Source organism: Macrotis lagotis, chromosome 5 (genome assembly GCF_037893015.1).
Source record: "Macrotis lagotis isolate mMagLag1 chromosome 5, bilby.v1.9.chrom.fasta, whole genome shotgun sequence".
Classification (NCBI taxonomy): domain Eukaryota; kingdom Metazoa; phylum Chordata; class Mammalia; order Peramelemorphia; family Peramelidae; genus Macrotis; species Macrotis lagotis.
In genome coordinates, this window is record NC_133662.1 from 214,830,007 (window position 1) to 214,850,606 (window position 20,600).

At 37.1% G+C, this 20,600-nt stretch overlaps 1 protein-coding gene and 1 pseudogene across 1 annotated transcript in view; one reads left to right on the top strand and one right to left on the bottom strand.

Annotated features, from left to right (window-relative positions):
* Positions 1-20,600, bottom strand: part of DRAM2 (DNA damage regulated autophagy modulator 2) — a 65,036-nt gene that overhangs the window by 15,090 nt on the left and 29,346 nt on the right. The gene's annotated exons all lie outside the window — the stretch shown is intronic.
* Positions 17,437-17,894, top strand: LOC141488382 (protein LLP homolog; annotated as a pseudogene).

The following is a 20,600-nucleotide window of genomic DNA, read 5'->3' on the forward strand; positions in this document are numbered from 1 at the left end:
GTCAACATAATCTAGGTCCTTAGTTAAAGATCTCTTGCTTCCCCTGCCCCCATGCTTTGTTTTCAAAGAAGACCATGACATGTGATGCTATGACATGTAAGTGAATTGGATTTAAGTGATGGAGTGTTGTTCAGTCACTAGCCTCACTTTCTCCTTTGGAGTCTTCTGGGTCCTATGGCTAGATATGGATCAGGATGATTAGAGATGGCTTCAGTAAAGGGTCTCTAAGCAGCAAATAGAGATGATACACTCCCAGTTATGTTAAGTTAGGTTCAAACAATATAATTAGGTTTTCTCCTAAATAAACTTTTCTCAAAAGACAGAATTTGAACTAGACCTATAATTGAACAGAAAGGGAACTGAACGAGCTCTAGAATCAAATCACAAGATAGAGTTAGAATAGTTCAGTCAATTCCCACAGTTAATTCATTTGTTGTCTTAATCTCCTCAATTTCCTCAATTCCCCTTTTGATTTATGTCCACTCCCTCATGGATCATTTATTTATAAGTCAAATCTATAAGATTTTTGATATATTTGCAATCAGAATTTTATAAGTCAGGTTGCAAATCAAACTACTTAGAGGGCTCACAACTGGTTAATTTTGAGGGGGGAGATTTACCAAGAAAACTTAAATATAAACAAAAACATTCTGGAATGCAGTTCAGTTTTTCTGAATCCAAATCACTTGTTCCTACATAATTCTGCTAAAATATGCCAGTAAGAAGACTTAATTCAATTTAGTACAACTTCTTAAATTTGATTTTCCAAGCTAAAACTAAAGAGAATTTCAATTTGTTTCTTTCTTTACCTAAATCCTCTACCTATTTTAAGAATCATTTCAAAAATTCATGAAGATATAACTTTTAAAATGAATTCTTTAAAATTATCAGAAAATACTTTTAAAATTGAAAAATAATTTCACTTTCTTTAAATTATTAATACAATTTTATATATAAAATCCTTAATACAATTTTTTTATAATTTATTATTAAAACATATTCAAAGCCTGATTTTCTATACTAGATACATTTGGGAAACAGTCATATTCATAAGTATAGCATTCTTAGAGAAACAGTATAAATCTGTTTTATTCTCAAAATTTACTATGTCATTTATTTGGAAAACTTTTACATTATATCTTTATCATATTAATTTATCTAATTCCCCCATGTGGAGAATAACAACCCTCTATTATAATTTGATATAATTAAAAATGGTGTTTTTTATACATTTGCATCTTCCAGAATTCAAATCTGACTTCAGAAACTTACTAGCTGTGTGATCCTGAGCAAGTCACTTAACCCTGTTTGCCTCAGTTTCTCATCTGTAAAATGAATTATAGAAGGAAATGGCATACCACTCCTGTATGTCTAACAAGAAAACCTCAAATGGGGTCATGAAGAGTCAGATATAACTAAATCAACAACAAAATTGTACTTATAAAACTTCTACTGCTCACCTCCCCAATTATAGAAATATGCTACAAAAGCTTATAACAATGTCATAGTTAAAATAATGTCAAGACTCATTTTCTCAATAGCACAAACTGACATGACATATACCATAACAAAGAAAAAACTCCATTTACTCTTTTTTTTGATTCCAAATATGAGTCATATATCTGACATCCAATCACAAAGTCACAGAGTATCAAAAGCAAGACTCAGTATGGGCTTAAAGATAGCTATGATATTTTTGTGAAACAATTAGTAGATGTATGGAGGAGGGTAGTGAGAGCAACATTTGTTTTATATTATTTTATTTCCAGTCCTGTTTTCTTTCCTTCTGAATCCATCATTTATGTGGTTGTCAAATTAGTCTACTTAAATTCAGAGGATTCCTCCTACCTAAGCTTAAAATAAATACTCCTTTTTGACATTGAGGGTACTCTAAAATCTAGCTCTAAACTATCCTTCCAGACAATTTATATGACTGGTTCTATATTCCAGTCAAATGATTCTTAAATACAGTATGCCATATCCCACTTCTATACATTATCCTCTATTCCAAGAAATCAATCAATCAATAAACATTTTTAAGTGCCTAGCTGGCACAGTGGATAGAGCTCTGAGCTTGGAATCAGAAATATTCATATCCAATCTCCGACACTTGTCAGCAGTGTGACCCTGTCACTTAACCCAGTTAGCTTAAGTTTCTTCATCTGTAAAATGAGCTAGAAAAGGAAACAGCAAATTCTTCCAGTGTCTTTGCCAAGACAACCCCAAATAGGAACGTAAAGAGTCAGATAAGAATGAAAAAATGACTGAACCAAGTGTTCCAGGTGCTGGGTATACAAAAAGAAGCAAAAGGTACCTTGTCTTCAAAGAGCTTACAAGACAATGGGTGAGACAAAACACAAACAAATATATACAGAGCTATATAAGGATAGATAGAGGGAAAATGACAGAAAGGACAGGAATTAAGAGGAGTTGAGGAAGGGAAACCACTAGAATTAAGAGGAATTGAGAAGCTTCCTGTAGAAGGTGAAATTTTAATTGGGATTTGAAAGAAGTCTGGGAGGTCAGTATTTGATGTAGAAGAAAGTTTTCAGGCATGAAAGTCAGTCAGAGATAATACCTAAGAGAAACGGAGTTGAGAATAGAGTAGTACAGCCAAGGGGCTAGTGTCACTGAATTGAAGAGTGATGATGTTTACCCTTTCTTCTTGAAGAAGACCATGACATAAGGGAGATCAAATCATGAAAACAAGTGAGTTAGATTTGAGAGAGGGAGCACTGTGATAAGTCACCAGTGTCACTTTTTCCTCTGGAACCATCTGGGTCCTGTGGTCAGATATAAATCAGGATGACTGGAGATAGCCCTAGATGCAAAGCAATTAAGGTTCAGTGACTTGCCCAAGGTCACACAGTGTCCAAGATTGGATTTGAACTCAGGTCATTTTGACTTCAGGGTTGGTGCTCTATTCCACTGCACTATTTAGCTGCCCTAGAATTGAAGACTGTCTTAGGAGTAAGATTTAAGAAGCTAGGAAGAGGAGAAGTTATGAAGGGCTTTGGTTGAATTATATTTGAATTTATATTTCATCCTGGTGATGATGGGGAAACTCAAAAGTTTCTTGAATTGAATAGGGAGCAGGGTGCTATGATTGAACATGTATTTTAGGAAAATCACTTTAGTTGAATGGAGAATGGATTGGAGTGAGGAGAAACTTGAGGCAAGCAGACCTATCATTAGGCTATTGCAAAAGTTTAAGCATGAGGTGATGAGAGCCTGCACTAGGATGGTGGGAATGTCAGAACAAAGAAGGAAGCATATTTGAGAGATGTAGTAAGGTGAAATTGGCAGTTTTAGAAAGAGCTTGAATAGGAGGATGGGGTGAGATCCAGTGAAGCAGAAGCACAGGGAGTATGCCATTGATCTCTACAGTAATAAGGAATAGTTCTAAAGGAATAATTTAGGGGAAAAGATAATGAGTTCTCTTTTGGACTTTATGAGTTTGGAAAACCAGTTTGAGATGCTAAGAGACAGCTAGAGATGTGATATTGAAGTTCAACTGAGAGACTTTTGGGGTAAATTTGAAAATCATCAACATGGAAATAATAATCAAAACCATGGGAGCTGATGACATTACTAAGTAAAGTAGTTTAGAGGGACATCTTTAATTAGAGGATTTAATCTAGAGGGGGATCCAATAAAGGAGATAAGAGGAGTGGTCAATTAAGTTGGAGGAAAATATCAAAAAATGAGTTTATAGTTGATCTTGAAGGAAAAGTTTGTTGAATAAGAGGAGGATATGGTTAGTCCTGTGCCTTAGGAAAATCATTTTCTCAGCAGAGTGGGTCAGATTGAGGAGAGACTAAAAGTAGAAAATCAACCAGAGGCTATTATAATCATTTAGCCAAAACATTATGGGAGCCTATTGTATCAGTGGAGAAAATGGAATGTTCTATTTTGGATATGTTTGAGAGTTTGAGAGGCCTATAAGGGGTCCTGTTACAGAAGTCCATATGACTCCTAGTATTATGACACTGTTTCTCAGGAAAGACATTAGAGATGGAAATGCAGATCTGAGAATTATCTGCAGAAATATGATAGTGGAATTTGTGGAAGCTGATGAAATTACCAAGTGAAATAGCATAGAGTGAAAAAAAATGCAAAATGGAGTCTCTGAGAAACATCAGCACTAGTGGACTTATCTTGAATATTGAGCAAAAGAAACTGAGAAGTGATCACAAAGGAAGGGAAAGCAGAAAAATCTAGAGAGGAGAAAGTATCCAGGGAGAAATAGTATTTAATAGTGACTGAAGGGGGGGGCGGAGCCAAGATGACTACAAGAAAGGATCGAGTCTTAGGTGCTCTCTGATAAAACTTATATACTAAGGACTCTAACTAAACTTTTGAGAGACAGAACCTACAAAGGGACCCAGTGAGACAGTTCTCCTACTCAAGGTAACCTGAAAAAGAGCAGAGAGGCTCTGCTCCCGGGGGTTGGAGGGGCAGCCTGCCAGAGGGGTGGCCGCCACAGCAAAGAACTTCAGCCTCCTGGAGGCAGCCCCAGGGTGCTGGGAGCCCCAGCTCACAGCAGCGGGGTAGTCTCCTGAGCTACACCCCAGGGAGCACCAGGCACAAAGTGGGAGAACAGCAGGGGGACCTCTGCCAGAGCGAGCATGTAGAGCCCAGCCCTCAGGGCACACAGGAGCAGCCCAGATCCAGGAAACAGAAGCAGGCCAGCTGGTAAGCAGGAGCCCCCAGGGCATAAGCCCATTGAGCTGAGGGAGAGGAGTGAAGAGAGACTGCAGAGCTCTGTCCTCTGCCCCTGGAACAGGACTCTGGGGCTCTGACCACATTCAGATCCTGATGGCAGTCTAGGCCCCTCATAGAACAGCAGTGGCCCCCTCCACCTCAGCCCCGTGGCAGAGGGGGGTGCATGTAGTCATTCACAGACCAGTTGGGAGGACAGTGCCTCACACACTGAGACCCTTGTGGGAGTGTCCCAAAAGCTCAGGAAGCACCCCCAAAACAGGCTCAGGCTGGGAAAATGAGCAAGCAGAGAAACAAGAGGAAGACCATTAAGAAATATTTTGCAAATAAGCCCAAGAAAGATCAAAATACTCAGTCTGAAGATGAGGAAGCACAAGCTCCTGCATCTAAAGACTCCAAGAAAAACAGAAATTGGGCTCAGGCTATGACAGAGCTCAAAAAAGACTTTGAAAAACGAATGAGGGAGTTAGAAGAAAAACTGGGAAAAGAAATCAGAGAGATGCAGGAAAAACATGAAAATGAAGTCAGCAGCTTAGTCAAGGAAATCCAAAAAAATGCTGAAGACAATAGCATGCTAAAAAGCAGATTAGGTCAAATGGATAAAACAGTTCAAAAAGTTATTGAGGAGAAGAATGCTTTAAAAAGCAAAATTGGCCAGATGGGAAAAGAGGTAAGAAAACTCTTTGAGGAGAACAAATCCTTCAGACAAAGAATAGTATTCAGGGAGATTGATGAATTTACCAGAAATCAGGAATCAATACTTCAAAACCAAAAAAATGAAAAATTAGAAAAAAATGTGAAATATCTCATTGAAAAAAACAACTGATATGGAAAACAGACTTAGGAAAGATAATTTAAAAATGATTGGAATACCTGAAAATCATGATCAGTAAAAGAGCCTTGACATCATTTTCAAAGAATTACTACAGGAAAATTGCCCTGATATTCTAGAAGCAAGAGGGCAAAATAGGAATGGAGAGAATCCACTGATCCCCCCGAGAAAGAGATCCCAAAAAATCAACCCCTAGGAATATTATAGCCAAGTTACAGAACTCCCAAGTCAAAGAGAAAATATTACAAGTAGCCAGAAGGACACAGTTCAAATATCGTGGAGCTGCAGTCAGGATCACACAGGACTTAGCAGCAACTACATTGGAAGCTCGTAGGGCTTGGAACAGAATGTACTGGAAGGCAAAAGAGCTTAGAATGCAGCCAAGAATGAACTACCCAGCAAGGCTGAATGTCTTCTTCCAGGGAAAAAGATGGACTTTCAATGAACCAGGGGAATTTCAAATGTTCAGGCCAGAGCTGAACAGGTTTGATCTTCAGATACAGGACTCAGGTGAAGCATAGAGTGTGGAGAAGGGGAAAATATGAGGGACTTAATGATGAACTGCATGTATTCCTGCATAGAAAAATGACACTGATAATACTCATATGAACCTTCTCAGTTAATAGTGCAGGTAGAGGGAGCTTTTATAGTTGAAGCACAGGAGAAAGTTGAATTTGAAGATAAAATATGGTGTAAAAATGGAGTCAATAGGAAAAAAGGGAAAGGTAATGGGAGAAAGTAAAAGGAGAGGGGGAATAGGCCAAGATATTTCATATAATAAGATTTTTCTTTATTACAATGAGCTATTGCAATGATATGGAAGCGGGGAGGCAAGGGGGAATGAGGGAACCTTTGCTCTCATCAGAGGTGGCTAGGAGAGGAAACAGTATATATACTCAATGGGGTATAGGCATCTGGAGTAAGAAGGAGGGGGGGAGCAGGGGAAAGGGGTGGGGATGTGAATAAAGGAGAGGATGGACCATGGGGGGAGAGTGGTCAGATATAACACATTTTCTTCTTTACTTCTTGCAAGGGGCTGGGATTGGAAGGTCTGTCCAGGACCATAGGGCCAGGTGGATCCTAAGCCTAAGGGGTGGTATGGGGGCTCAGGGCCTCTTAGCCCCAGCACCAGGGATCTGTCTGCTATGCCACTCAGATACCCTACGGCAGAGTCAGAGTGAAAGGAGAGAGAAAATATAGTACATGGTAGTGGAGAAATAAGAAAGGAGGGAGTTGCCATCAGCAATGGCAGTTGCAAAAATATGGAAGTAACTTTTGTGATGGACTTACCATAAAGAATGTGATCCACCCACGACAGAGTTGTTGGCATTGGAACAAAGACTCAAACACATTTTTTATTATTATTTGGGGGAGGGTGCAGGGCAAATGGGGCTGGGTGGCCTGCCTGGAGACACATAGCAGTGTGATCGTTGGGTATCTGAGGCCGGATTTGGACCTGGGTGCTCCTGGCTCAAGGGCCAATGCTCTGTCCACCACCCAGCCACCCCTACTATTATTACTATTTTATTTTGCGTCTTTTTTGTTTCTTCTTTTTGGTTTTTGCAGGGCAGTGGGAATCGGGTGGCTTGCATGTCACACGGCTGGGTGATTGTTGGGTCTACGGGGCTGGATGTGGGCTCGAGTGCTCGTGGATCCAGGGCTGGTGCTTCATCCATTGCGCCACCTGGCCATACCTACAATTATTACTATTATTTTTTCTTAATTTTAATTTTTTCTCTCCCCTTTATCGCTCAAGCAAGTCTATATTTATTTTATTTTGTTTACTCTTAAACAATAATATTTTATTAATGTAAAAACATTTGTACAAAATGAGAATAAAAAATAAAAAATAAAAAAATAGTGACTGAAGAAAGGTCAAGAAGGATGAGGATTGAAAAAAGGCCATTAGATATAGAAATTAATATATTATTGGGTTGGAGACAATAGTTGTAGCTGAATGATATGCTTGGAAACCAAATGGCAGAGGATTTAGAAGAGAGATAGAGGGAAGTGGAGGCAGCTGATGTGGGTGATTTTTCTGAAGAAATCAGATGATAGTGCAAATGGTTGGATTAATCAAGGTTTTTTTTTTTTTTTTTTTTTTTTTTTTAGTAATGGAGAAGACATAGGTGTGTTTGTAGGTAGCAGTAAAGGAGCCAGTTGTTTGGGAGAGGCTAATTAGTAGAGACAGTGGAGATGATGATTATAAGGAAAATCTTCAGAGAAGATAGGATGGAATGGGATCAGGGATCATAAATTTAACCCAGGTTTGTCTTGGCAAGATGAATCAGAGATAGGGGGAAAAAATGAGGATGGGGTGAAAGAGGGAGTTCCTGACTAATAGCCCCAAGCTTTTATTAAAATGAAATATGAAGTGAAGTGAAAGACCTCAGTTGAAGAAGTAGTAGTAGAAAGATTTGATGAGAAGCTTGAGGAGAGTCAAGAAGGTTGAGAATAACCATTGTGGTCAGTGGTTTAGTAATTAGGGAGGTAGAGAGATTACTTTGCCACAATGGAGTCCCAGTTGAGTTTTATATAAATTTGAAACAGAACTAATCAGTGTGGCTTTATGATTTTCCAGCTGTATTCATTAGCACATGAATAGACATAAAGGAGGAGAATGGTGGAAGTAATGCATTGGAATTTGTCAAGCCATGCTTAGCATTTACAAGGAAGTATGGGATTTTCAAGTATAGTGTTGAGTTGAACTGGTTTGTCAAGATCAAAATAGAAAAGGGATGAATGTAGCTAGTGGAAAGATGATGGTCTAGTAAAGATTTGAGGGAAAAGGGAATGGAAATCATGGTGAGAATAAAAAACTGGATTAGGGAACATAAGGCAGAAAGACAATGATAAATTAAAGATTCTGATCAGATAAAGGAAAATCACAAACATGAGAAGTAGAATAATAGTGCTTTAAAAAATTTTTTCTTTATGGCAATGGGGTTAAGTGATTTGCCTAAGGTCATACAGCTAAGTAACTATTAAGTGTCTGAGGCTGGATTTGAACTCCGATCAATCCTCTTGACTCCAGGGCTGGTGCTCTGTCCACTGTGCCACCTAGTTGCACCCTAATAATAGTGTTTGATGGCAGATCAAGTATATACCCATCTCTGAATGTAACTGAGATGGATTGGGAGAGTACATCATGGAAACTAGATTAAGAAATTGGGTAGTTAGGGCACTTGAGAGTACATTAATATGTATGTTGAAGTCCTCAAATATGAGAGTAATGAATCAAATACATGCCAGAAATTGAACTTAATGAAAGGCAAATTTGGAGGGGGGGTAAATAGAGAATTGAGTGATAAATATGTACAGTATCAATGCGAAATTGGGTCTGCCTGATTTTGTTATAACTACTATAGACTTTCCCTTGTAATATTAATCTTTGATAAAAGAATTTATGATTGATCATTGTGTTTGAATCAAATTTTGTTACCTCTCAATTCTGACATTATTTATATTGTTGTAATAATTGTATATATCATTCTTTTGGTCCTACATTCTTTTTTTTTTTTTTAGTTTTTTGCAAGGCAATGGAGTTAAAGTGGCTTGCCCAAGGCCACACAGCCAGGTAATTATTAAGTGTCTGAGGCCAGATTTGAACTCAGGTACTCCTGACTCCAAGGCCAGTGCTCTATCCACTGTGCCACCTAGCCACCCCATTGGTCCTACAATCTTGAATCTATATCACATCATAGAAATTTTTATCATATTTTCTGAGTTTTTTCCTTATTATCTTATTTCCCCCAGTTATATGTAAAAATAAATTTTAATATTCATTTAAAACTTCAAGTTCTGAATTCTTTCCTTTCCTCCCCTCTCCCATTGAGGAAACAAGTAATTTGATATAGGTTAAAAATGTGAAGTCATGAAAAAAACATTTCCATAATAGTCAAGTTATTAAAGAAAACATAGACCACTATACCGCTCCCCCCAAAAAAGAAAGCTCAAGAAAAATAAAGAAAAAAGTATTCTTCACTCTATTCAGACACCCTTAGCTTTCTCTCTCTAGGGATGGATAGTATTCTTTATCATAAGTCCTTCACAGTTATCTTGAATCATAGCACACTGCTGAGAAAAGTGAAGTCATTCCCAGTTGACCATCTTACAATGTGGTTATTAATTTATATTCAGTATATTTCCTACTGCAAATGTTCATGAAAGTTGTTTCAGGTTTTACTGAGAGCATCCTGCTCTTCATTTCTTTTTATAGCAGAATAACATTCCAATACAATCACATACCACACTATGTTCAGTCATTCTCCAATTAATGGGCATTCCCTCAATTTCCAATTTCTTGGCACCAGAAAGGAACTTCTGTAAATATCTTTATACATACAAGTCCTTTTCCTTTCTGCTTTTCATCTCTTCTAGAATATAGACTCAGTAGTGCCATAGTGGTGGTAGACATGGTTTTATAGCCTTTTTTTTTTTTTAGGTTTTTGCAAGGCAAATGGGGTTAAGTGGCTTGCCCAAGGCCACACAGCTAGGTAATTATTAAGTGTCTGAGACCAGATTTGAACCCAGGTACTCTTGACTCCAGGGCCGGAGCTTTATCCACTATGCCACCTAGCCGCCCCGTTTTATAGCCTTTTGGGCATAGTTCTAAATTGCTTTACAGAATGGTTAGATCATTTCACAACTTCTCCAATACTGCATTAATATCTCATTTTCCTTACATTTGTCATTTATTCTTTCTGTTCTCTTGGCCAAACCAATAGGAATAAAGGTAATAGCTCATAATTTCTCCAAACAATAGTGATTTGGCACATATTTTTAACAAGGTCATAGATAGCATTCATAACCTCATCTAAAACAGTTCATATCTTTTGATCCTTTATCAGTTAGGGAATGGCTCTTATATCTCATAAATTTGAATCAGTTTTCTAAGTTTGAGAAAGGTGGCCTTTATCGGAGAAACTTGTTTCAATATTTTTTCTCTACAATTACTATTGCTAACTATTTCCCTCCATCTTATTTCCCCTACCCCATTTATTCTTTTCTCTTTCTCCTTTCACTTAAGTATTTTGCTTCTCAATACCCTGATCCACAATCTACCCTCCCTACCATTACTCTGTCCCTTTCCACCATTCCCTTCATCTCTTACTTTCTTCTAGGGTATGATAGATTTCTATACCCAATGTACTGTGTATATTATTCCCTCTCTGAGCCAATTCTGATGAGTTAGGTTCTCTCACCCTCAATAACCCCCCTCCTCCATTCCACTGCAAAATTTTTTTCTTACCTTTTATGTGAAATAATTTTTCACATTCTACCTTCCCCTTTCTCTCAGTACATTTCTCTTACCCATTGACTCCATCTTTTTAATATATTATCTTTTCATATTCAATTCCCGCCTTTATCTATGCATGCTTCTTCTAACTGCTGTAATAAATTAGAAAGTTCATGAGTTATCAATGTCATCTAAGCAGGAATATAAATAGTTCAGCATCATTAAGTCCCTTATGATTTGCCTTTCCTATTTACCTTTTTATGTTTCACTTGAGACTCAAATTTGAAGATAAAATTTTCTGTTCATCTCTGGTCTTTTCATCAGGAAAGCTTGAAATGCCCATTTCATTGAATATCCATCTTTTCCCCTAAAAAAACTATGTTCAGTTTTTCTAGGTAGTTGATTCTTGGTTGTAATCCAAATCTTGCGTCATTGTGACTGTGGTTCCACAATAATTGAATTGTTTCTTCCTGTTTGCTTGCAATATTTTCCCCATGACCTGGGAGGACTTAAATTTTCCTTTATTATTTCTGGGAGTTTTCATTTTGGAAACTTTTTCAGGAGATGCTTGGTGGATTCCCTTAATTTCTATTTTACTCTCTGGTTCTAGAATATAAGGGCAGTTTTCCAGTTTTCTTAACTAATTTCTTGAAAGATGATGTTTAGGGTCTTTTTTTTAAATCATGGCTTTAAGATATTTCAATTTTTAAATTCTCTTTCCTAGATCTATTTTCCAGGTCAGTTGTTTTTCCAATGAGATATTTCATTCTTCTAGTTTTTCATTCTTTTGGTTTTGTTTATTTCTTGACTTCTCATAAAGCCATCAGTTTCCCATTGCTCAATTCTATATTTTAAAGAATTATTTTCTTCAGTGAGCATTTATATCTCCTTTTCTATTTGACCAATACTGTTTTTAAAGGCATTCTTCTCATCATGGGAAAACTTTTAAACTTTTTTCCATTTGGCCCAGTCTGGTGTTTAAGATGTAATTTTCTTCAGTATTTTTTTTATTTCCTTCATCAAGCTGCTAATTCATTTTTCATGATTTTATTGCATCACTTTCATTTCTCTTACCAATTTTTCCTCTACCTAATTTACTTGATTTTCAAAATGCTTTTTGAACTCTTCCATGGTCTGAGATCAATTCATATTTTTGTTGGAGCCTTTGAATATAGGCGCTTTGACTTTGTTATCTGAATGTGTGTTTTGGTCTTCCTTATCACCAAAGTAACTTTGTATGGTCAGATTTATTCTCTTTTGTTTGTTCATTTTATATTAGTTGATTTTAACTCTTTGTTAATGGAGGGAAATACAGTTAGCAATAATAATTGTGCAGAAAAAATACTGAAACAAATTTCTCCAATAAAGGCCTCCTTTCCTCAAACTTTGTTAATGTTAATGGCTGTTTCCAGGTTGAAGGGCTTTGAGGGGTTTTGAGTTGTTTTCAGAGATACTTCTAGACACCTGCAAGTTTTCAGTTTTTCCAAGGAACATGATCTAAGGAGAGACTTTTGAGTATTCACCTAGCCTATGCTTTGGTCTGTGGGTGATCATAAGTACTCCTTTCTTCCCAGAAATTGTGAATAGGATCCCTGCTCCCCTGTGGCAGTAAGTTCTGTTGTGCTATTACAACTCCTCTTCCTGGGTCTGTGATCTAGATCCAAATATGGGCAATGCAACAGAATACTACCTCACTGATTGCAAAGAGACACCTATATATCCTTCTGATCCTCTTACAGTCTATGGACTGAGAGCTCCAGAAGCAGCTGTCTCTACCACTGATTCTGTGGCTCCCAGGAACTACTTGTGGTCCACTGAGGCAGGATGTGTATTGCTGAGACCTGATCTGGGCAATGTTCCACTCTTGCCCTGGTGCGACAGACTTTTCCTGCTGATCTTCCAAGTTGTTCTTGGGCAACCTTTGGGATGAAAAGTCTAGAAATTGTCATCACTGCCACTGCCACAGTCCTCCTCTCACCCATCCTGTTCCTGGATTGCTTTGGCCTGGTCCAACCTGACATAGCTCACACTGCACTGCACTCCTCTCACCCCAGTCCAACTGACTCTTCCAATCCTCCAAGTGGTCTTGGGTTGGAAAATTGTTTTATTTAGGCTTTTTATGGGTTCTGCTACATTTAAATTTGTTTAGAGGCATTATTTAAAGTTATATGGAGGGATTCTGGGGAGAGGTCAGGTGAGTCTCTGCCTTTCCTCTGCAATCTTGGTTCCATCTCAACTATATTCTATGATTTGGTGAGATTTTAGTTGAAACTGGAGGAAAGTCAAGGAATCCCAAAGGCAGAGATAAGAGAGAATTTCACACAGAATTTAGAGTATTTTGTGTGAGGAACAGTAAGAAAGCCAATGTAATAGGATCAAAGAGTATGTAAGATGTAAGAAGAGTGTAAAGGTATAAAAGGTATAAAAGAACAGAGATATGAAGGAATTTAACAAGGAAAAGGACTTTATATTTAATGCTGGAACTTATGGGGAGCCCCTGGAGTTTACTGAATGTAGTAGGAGGGGTGACATTATCAGACTTGTGCTTTAAGGAATACCAATTTGACAGCTGAATGGAGAATGGATTGGAGTAGGGAGAGACTTGAGACAAGATTAACCAGGTGGCTATTTCAATAGTACAGAAATGGTATTCATGGTGGCAGCAATGTCATTAATGAGGATACATAAAAGAGACATGTTGCAAAGATAGAACTGAAAGAATTGGCAAAAGATTAGACATAGGGAGTAAAGAGAGTTGAGGATTATGCTTATGGTATAAGTCTCATTGACTGGAAGGAGAGGATTGTCAATGAATGTCAAAAGATGGAGAAAAGATTTATTATAGAATAGGCATTGCAGAGGATCAAGAGCAAGGAGTAGATAAAGTTGAAGTAGGTGAGAGTAAAGGAGTTTGTTGCTGGGGTTGGGGAACAGGATATATATACATACCATCAATGAGGTGAGTATAAGCAAATAGTAAAATCGAAGGGCATAGTCTAAGAATAAGATGAAAAGTTCAATCTTAGACAATTAAATTCAAAATAAGCTGTCAAGATGAAAATGTGTAACATGAATTTGAAGATATGAAACAAACTCAGAAGAGGCTGTTTTGGTAGTCAACTATATGGACATTATAGGCAAAGGCATGTTTATTGTTTCATTTATTTTATGATACCCTGATCTACATGATATTAGGAATGAAATTTGTAAAGAAAAGAAAGAGAAAACATGGGAAAGGAATGAGATATGGTAGAAGAGAATACACTGTTTAGTAGGGGATACTAGGCAGTAAATAGGAAGATTAGTATCAGGCAATGTCATTGGATTAAAGAAGAGTTTCTAGAAAAAGGGACTGGTTAACTGTTGAAGGTTTCAAAACAGATTAAAATGAATAATTAAGAAAAGTCCATAGAATTTGGTGCTCAAGAGGTAATGGGGTGACTAAATGGCAATTTTAAATGACAGTGTAGGGAAGACATGTCAGATTTCATAATAATACAGAGATAAGTTGGAAATAGTATAAACTAAATTTCACAGTATCCTTCCCTAAACCTTCTCAAAGTTTGGTGATTAAGAAAAGCTATCATAATCACGGGAAGATGTCTTAAGATAGGAAAAGACCTGTTTGTGTAGTTATAATGATGTTATACTGTTATAATAATTAGCTAATTTAGTATTACAGACAATATTAATAACCCCAAAGATCCATGATGGTTCTCTCCTCTTTGACTTTAGGGAATTATTTTAGATGAACAACAAAGATTCCCAACATTTAGGTAAAGATTTGGCATGCTGCCTAAATTTACACTTAAATCTATCTTTCATTAATTTCTGATCTTTTCATTTTCAGATCAAAATTCTGTTTACTGTAACCATTTGGGCAATGAAACAGAAGATTATATTATAGTATCTGTTAGGTAGACAGCAGCTTAAGAGGGGAGTTTTCCTGGGAGTCCTCTTGGCTCAGATCTTCTATTCTAAAATGTATGTAGACACAGTTCATTCCTACCTTTGCTTTTCAGTATTGCTTGCCATTGCTTAAACTTACCAGTTCCAGCTAACTCAATGCTTTTAGTATATGGCTTAGAGGGTGTTGGAAAAAATTCTTGTTCAGACTTCCTGTCTGGTTTCATTTCAGGTTGCTAAATATCTTTCAGACTTCACACAATCTAAGGTTCTGTGTGTGAGACTCATTATTAAATGGTTCAAATTCAGCTTAAATGTTAAGAAAGAATAATAGATGAAAGCCCTGGGAAATGAAGAGATAGAATGAAGAACCTAGATGGAGGGATTATCTGTGGAAAGGAACTATGGAGGAGACAAGGGATACAGAAATGAAGATAAAGAAAAATTTGGGGTTGTGAGGTTGATGTGACTAGATTTTGTGACCCTTTAAAGTCTTAGGGAGTCTGATTTTAAGTCTGCAACTGGAAAGGATTTAACCTTTTATTTAGACTTTTATTAGATAAGGAAACTTCCCTTATCTATTAAAGGATGGTCAGCTATGCAAAGAAGTCAGAGAATCTTCACCATGTTTGAAGAAACCTTTGACACTTAGTCCAACCACACCTGCACTGAATATCCTCTACAACAACCCCAATCATTAACCTTAGTTTTTCATTGAAGAACTCTGAGAAGAGGAACACCCTACTTCCTAAGAGAGCCTATTTCGCTTGGTTAACTAATTGTCTTCAAGTTTTTCTTACCTCAGGACCTCCAAATGTAACTTCTACCTGTTGCTCCTGTATCTTCCCTCTGGAGCTAAACACATCAAGTACAATCTCTCTTCAATTTGACAGTTCTTTAAATATATGAAAACAATTATCACTGACCTCAGGTTTTCTTCAGGTTAACCATGTCCAGATCTTTCAGCAGAATTTCAATTGGCATGTGCTCAAGGCATTTCACTACCCTGGCCACAGCTTGCCATTGACCTTCTCAGCACTGAGCACAACTATAGATGAGTAGGGTAGAATATAGTGTGACTATGGCATTGTGATGATGGTGCTTACCTTAAACTAAGACCTATTTTCAAATCCCTCTTCAGACACTAGGGTGCATGATCATGGACATGTTACATTACTTTTAATTCCTCAACTGTAAAATGAGGGGATTAGATTTGATGACCTCTAAGCTTCCAGCTCTGAATCAATGAACTTGTGATCTCTCCTAGACAAAGGCAGCACTGCCTACTGATAGAGATGTGGCTTCAGAGCAAGCTAGACCCAAATTCATATCCTCTCTTGGATACTGTGATCCTAAGTAGCTCTCAAAGATTCAGCAGAGCAGAGGAGACTCAGGCCTGCCATTTCCCTCATTTGGAAGTTCCCTATACCAAGTTTCCCTATCCTATTACCTCCCTCATTTAAATCACTATTGTCTAACTTAATTTTTCTTACTGCCATTTTTTTACTATTCATTCATGTTCATTTTGTAATTTACTAAAACTCAAATATTTACATTCATTTTGTTACTAAGCCATGTATCACCTATCTTGTACTTAAGAATTTATTTTTAAAAGTCTGAATATAACTTTACATGTCTATTAAATTTCATCTAATTTGATTTGCTTCACCACTCAAGGATAAAAAGATCTTTGGAATCCTGATTCTCCTATCAATGTTAGCTATCACCCCCAAATATGTATCTTCTATGAACTTCATACACAACTTATATATATTTTTAAGTTACCGCACAGCACAGGATCAAGTTAAAATCCTTGAGACAATCAGCTAGAGAACTTTTTTTTCAAGCTGACATTTTATCAATGACACTCTTGTTTAGCCATATAGGAACACTATTGAAATACTAATGGATGCTTGACATCTTACACACAAGGATTACATAAGAGACTTGTAAAGATGCTTTGCCGAACATGTCCCACCTTTCAGTAGAGTGATGGGGGTCTATGGGTGGAGAACATTATTCAGATATGATCACTGAACTGAATGGAGTTGCTGAACTGTTCTGCTTTATTATGAGACAATAGATCTAGAAACTACTGTGATATAAAAATAAAAGATATCAATGAAACTCATTAAAATATTTTGTTATTGAAAATTAAACTATATCCACAGTATTCCCAATATATTAATCTACTAATGCTGCCAGAAGAGGAAATGAGGTTAAACTGTTCTTAATAAATCTATTCTTACTCAATGACCACATATTACCTTTCTTCCTTAAAAGCCCATAGAATCCAACACCCTCATTTCATAGTTGAGACAAAAGTCTGAAAAAGGTTAAATGATCTGCTCTGGGGTCAAGTCATGAAGCTATTAAGTTTCTAAGACAGGATTTGAACTTAGGTCTTCTTAACTCAAAGCCTAAAACTCAAATTTGCACCACCCAGTCACTTTTTAACTCTAGGTGATGTACTTCCACATCCTGGATTTGAAGTATTAAGGAACTAAATCAGAACAAACATGGGTATGCTGGATGACAAACACCATCTACAAACAAGTGAGTCAATATATGATAAGAGCTTTGCACCCTGAACTGCTATATAAATGCTATTATTATTATTATTATTGCTGTTATTCCTATGTACCCAGTCTTTCCTGAAAGATCAGTAGCCAAAGTCAAAGAAAATAGAAGGATTAGGAAGGAAAAGTCAAAGCAAAACTGCTAAAATATTAGTTCCAGGCAAAAATGGCAAAAAGCTTACGGAGTAAGTGGAAAAGGAAGATGCGTGCAGAAAAGAGAAAGAAAAATGCACCAAAGGAACTTAGTCACCTAAAAAGTATACTTAAAATAGATGGTGATGTTTTAATGGAAAAGGTAAAAGACATAGCTACCGTGGTAGCACCTGGAAAAATCAAAGAGAAAACAGACTGTGTGGGGAAAGATCAAGAGGATGCCAAAGTAATTTCCCAAATCCATGTCTCCCCCAGAAGCCTTCAGAGTGCTAAGGTGAATCAAAAATGGATGTGGATACTAAAAGAAACAAAAAGAGTCTTTTAGATGAACATGGACAGTACCCAGTTTGGATGTATCCAAGGCAAAGGAAAAAATTAAAGGAAAAATGGGGAAAAGGGAAAAACAAAGTGAAGGCAGCAAAAGCAGCAAAAGGTCTGGCCTGGTAGAGTCTTAAATAGGCCTGAAAAAATAATCACATGGACATATTTGTTCAGAATATGTACTTTGAATGGAAATCATTTGTTTCCATATTTTGCCTTCAACAGTTACTTCAACTGAAACACAAAATATCTATCTTCCAGCGTTTGTTTGGTTTTTTTTTGTTATTAAATATTGTTGTTTGAAAAAACTGCTAAAATATTACAAACAAACCCACCTTTAAAAAAGGATCAGTTTGAAAATTGCTTCTGTCCCAGATGCAATACCTCATTGAAATATTTCCTTTCTAGACAACAGAGAAGGAAGCTTACACAGATCATCTCTGGTGACAGGCCCTAATTGGGATCTTCACTAGCAGTGCTGATCCATCAACCAATTTTTCTTAGTTTTTGACAGTCTAAACTCTTATACTTTTATAATTCAATCTTTATTTGCCCCATCCTTAAAATAAAAAATCCTCATTTGATCCTGCTAAGCCTACCAGTTATTGTCCTCTAGTTCTTCTCCCTTTTGCAGCTAACTCCTTGAGAAAACTTTCTCTATTAAGTGCTACCTTCTCTATATAGCACAGCACCCCCCACTCAAATCCAATTCATGTGCTTGCATTGGCATCATATGTCATGGTCTTCTTCAAGATCAAAGGATAACCATCAGTTGCCAAATCCTATAGTCTTTTCTCAATTCTCAAATCTTTCTTGGTCTCTTTTGCAGCCTTACAATGCTTTCCATTTTCTCTGGACACTCTCTTCACTAAAATCTATTCTCCTGGCTCTCTTCTTACCTGTCCAACCTTTAAATTTCCTTTGCTGGCTATCTGCATCATACCCACTATGGGCTCTGGAAAAAGTGCTTTGCCTTGTCACCTCTGCCTTAATTTTCCTAATTTCCTACAAGACTCAATTCAGTTTGCTTGTGCTGGAAATCACCCTTACATTTTTATAACTAGAGGTTTCCTGATAAAGAAGCTTCCATAAATTGCCTATAGTTAACTACCCAGGATCATCAGGTGCTCATTCTTATGCAAAGAATTCTCTTACCTATGTGGCACTGGAGTCTATTTCTTCTTCCTTTCTTGTTCCTAGCATCTTTCAAGATATTTCTTTAGTAAAAAGCAGGAAAAAGTACATCATCAAATTACTTAATCTTCTATTAATCAGCAATTATTTCTTGGAACTTGTCAATTTCTCCGCAATTGGAAATGTCATCCAAACATGATCATGGATAGGTGGGACAGGGGCTGAGGCTTTGTTTGCAAGATATATAGTACAGTGGATGCAGCACTGGTCTTAAGAGTCAGGATGGGAGTTCAAATCCAGCCTCAGACACTTGACAACTACTAGCTGTGTGACCTTGGGCAAATCACTTAAGCTTGATTGCCTCCCATCTAAGGCCATCTCCAGTCACCCTGATTCATATCTGGTCACTGGACCCAGAAGGTTCTGGAGGAGAAAGCAAGGCTGGTGACTTAGTACAGTCTTCCCTCACTCAAATCCAATTTATGTGTTTGTCATGGCATCACCTCCCCTGATGTCATGGTCTTCTTCAAGAATCAAGGATGATGATGATCATCAATCATCTCAAGTAGAAAGTTTTCACCAGTGAAGGCAGTGTCTCCCTGAAGGTTAAGTCATCAAAAGATCCACCCAAGAAAAATACAATGCTCTTCTAACAAGGCCTATTTAGGAAAACAATACTGAAGAAATGGAACCAAGGAATCTGACATGAAGATCAATCACATAGTAAATGGGTTTGGAGTAGTCATAGCTGGTTGGCAAAGTTTATAAGCCATGAGCTATTTCTATACACTGGTGCTGTCCCTGTCCTTTTGTCCTTGTTAATTGCCCATTGCTGAGTTAATGAGAGTTATATTACCCTCTTTCTTTCCTCAAACTGAATTCAGTAATTTTTTTCGTCTTTCCCACTAGCAGCTTGGCTCTTGAAGCAAGTTAAGCAAATATGGTTGATGTCTACAAATGGGTAAAGTTACAGAATTCATTAGGACTCTGTGTTTGCTGCCATCTTCATTAACTTAAAGACCTTGCTCTGAATGCAGTACATGAAAACTTTGCATGAATGTGGGTGATGTGAGTGAATCTCAATGGGTTGGGTTCATTGACCATTCCTCTCTCAAATGTGCACTAAGAGAAGATCCCAGCAAAGGCAGGATTATCCTTTGCAATGCTCATTCTGAAAAGGTTAAAGATCTATTCCCAAACTTTACTTACATTCTTCAATAATTCATTAAAATCGACTGTGTCGCTTATTTAAAATTTTTTCTTGAACATAGATTTTTTTAGCTTTTATCATTCCTAGGAATAAATAACATAAATTTATTGCACATTCTTAAAAGTATCCCTTCTTTTTATTAGTCTTAGAGCTACCTCTTTCAGATATCAAGGAGAGCTTCAATATTTCAAGAGAACATGTTCAGAAGTCTCCTGTCCATCCAGGGAATTTAGGATTTCATTCCACCTTAATTCTTTCCAGACTAGAGAACTAAGGTTTCTTTTTTAGATTTCTATCATGCTGAAGCTTTTCCATTCCAGCTGCTCTTCTCTGGGCCTTCTATAGAACACTTACATTTTATAGTGGAGGGAATAATTAGAACCACATTGTATATTCCAGATGTAGACTTAAGGTTTTACTTAATGTGGTTTTTCTATTCTGTTTCCAGTGTGTTCCCGTTATGACTTAAGGTTTTACTTTCTTTGATGCAACATAACACCAGGA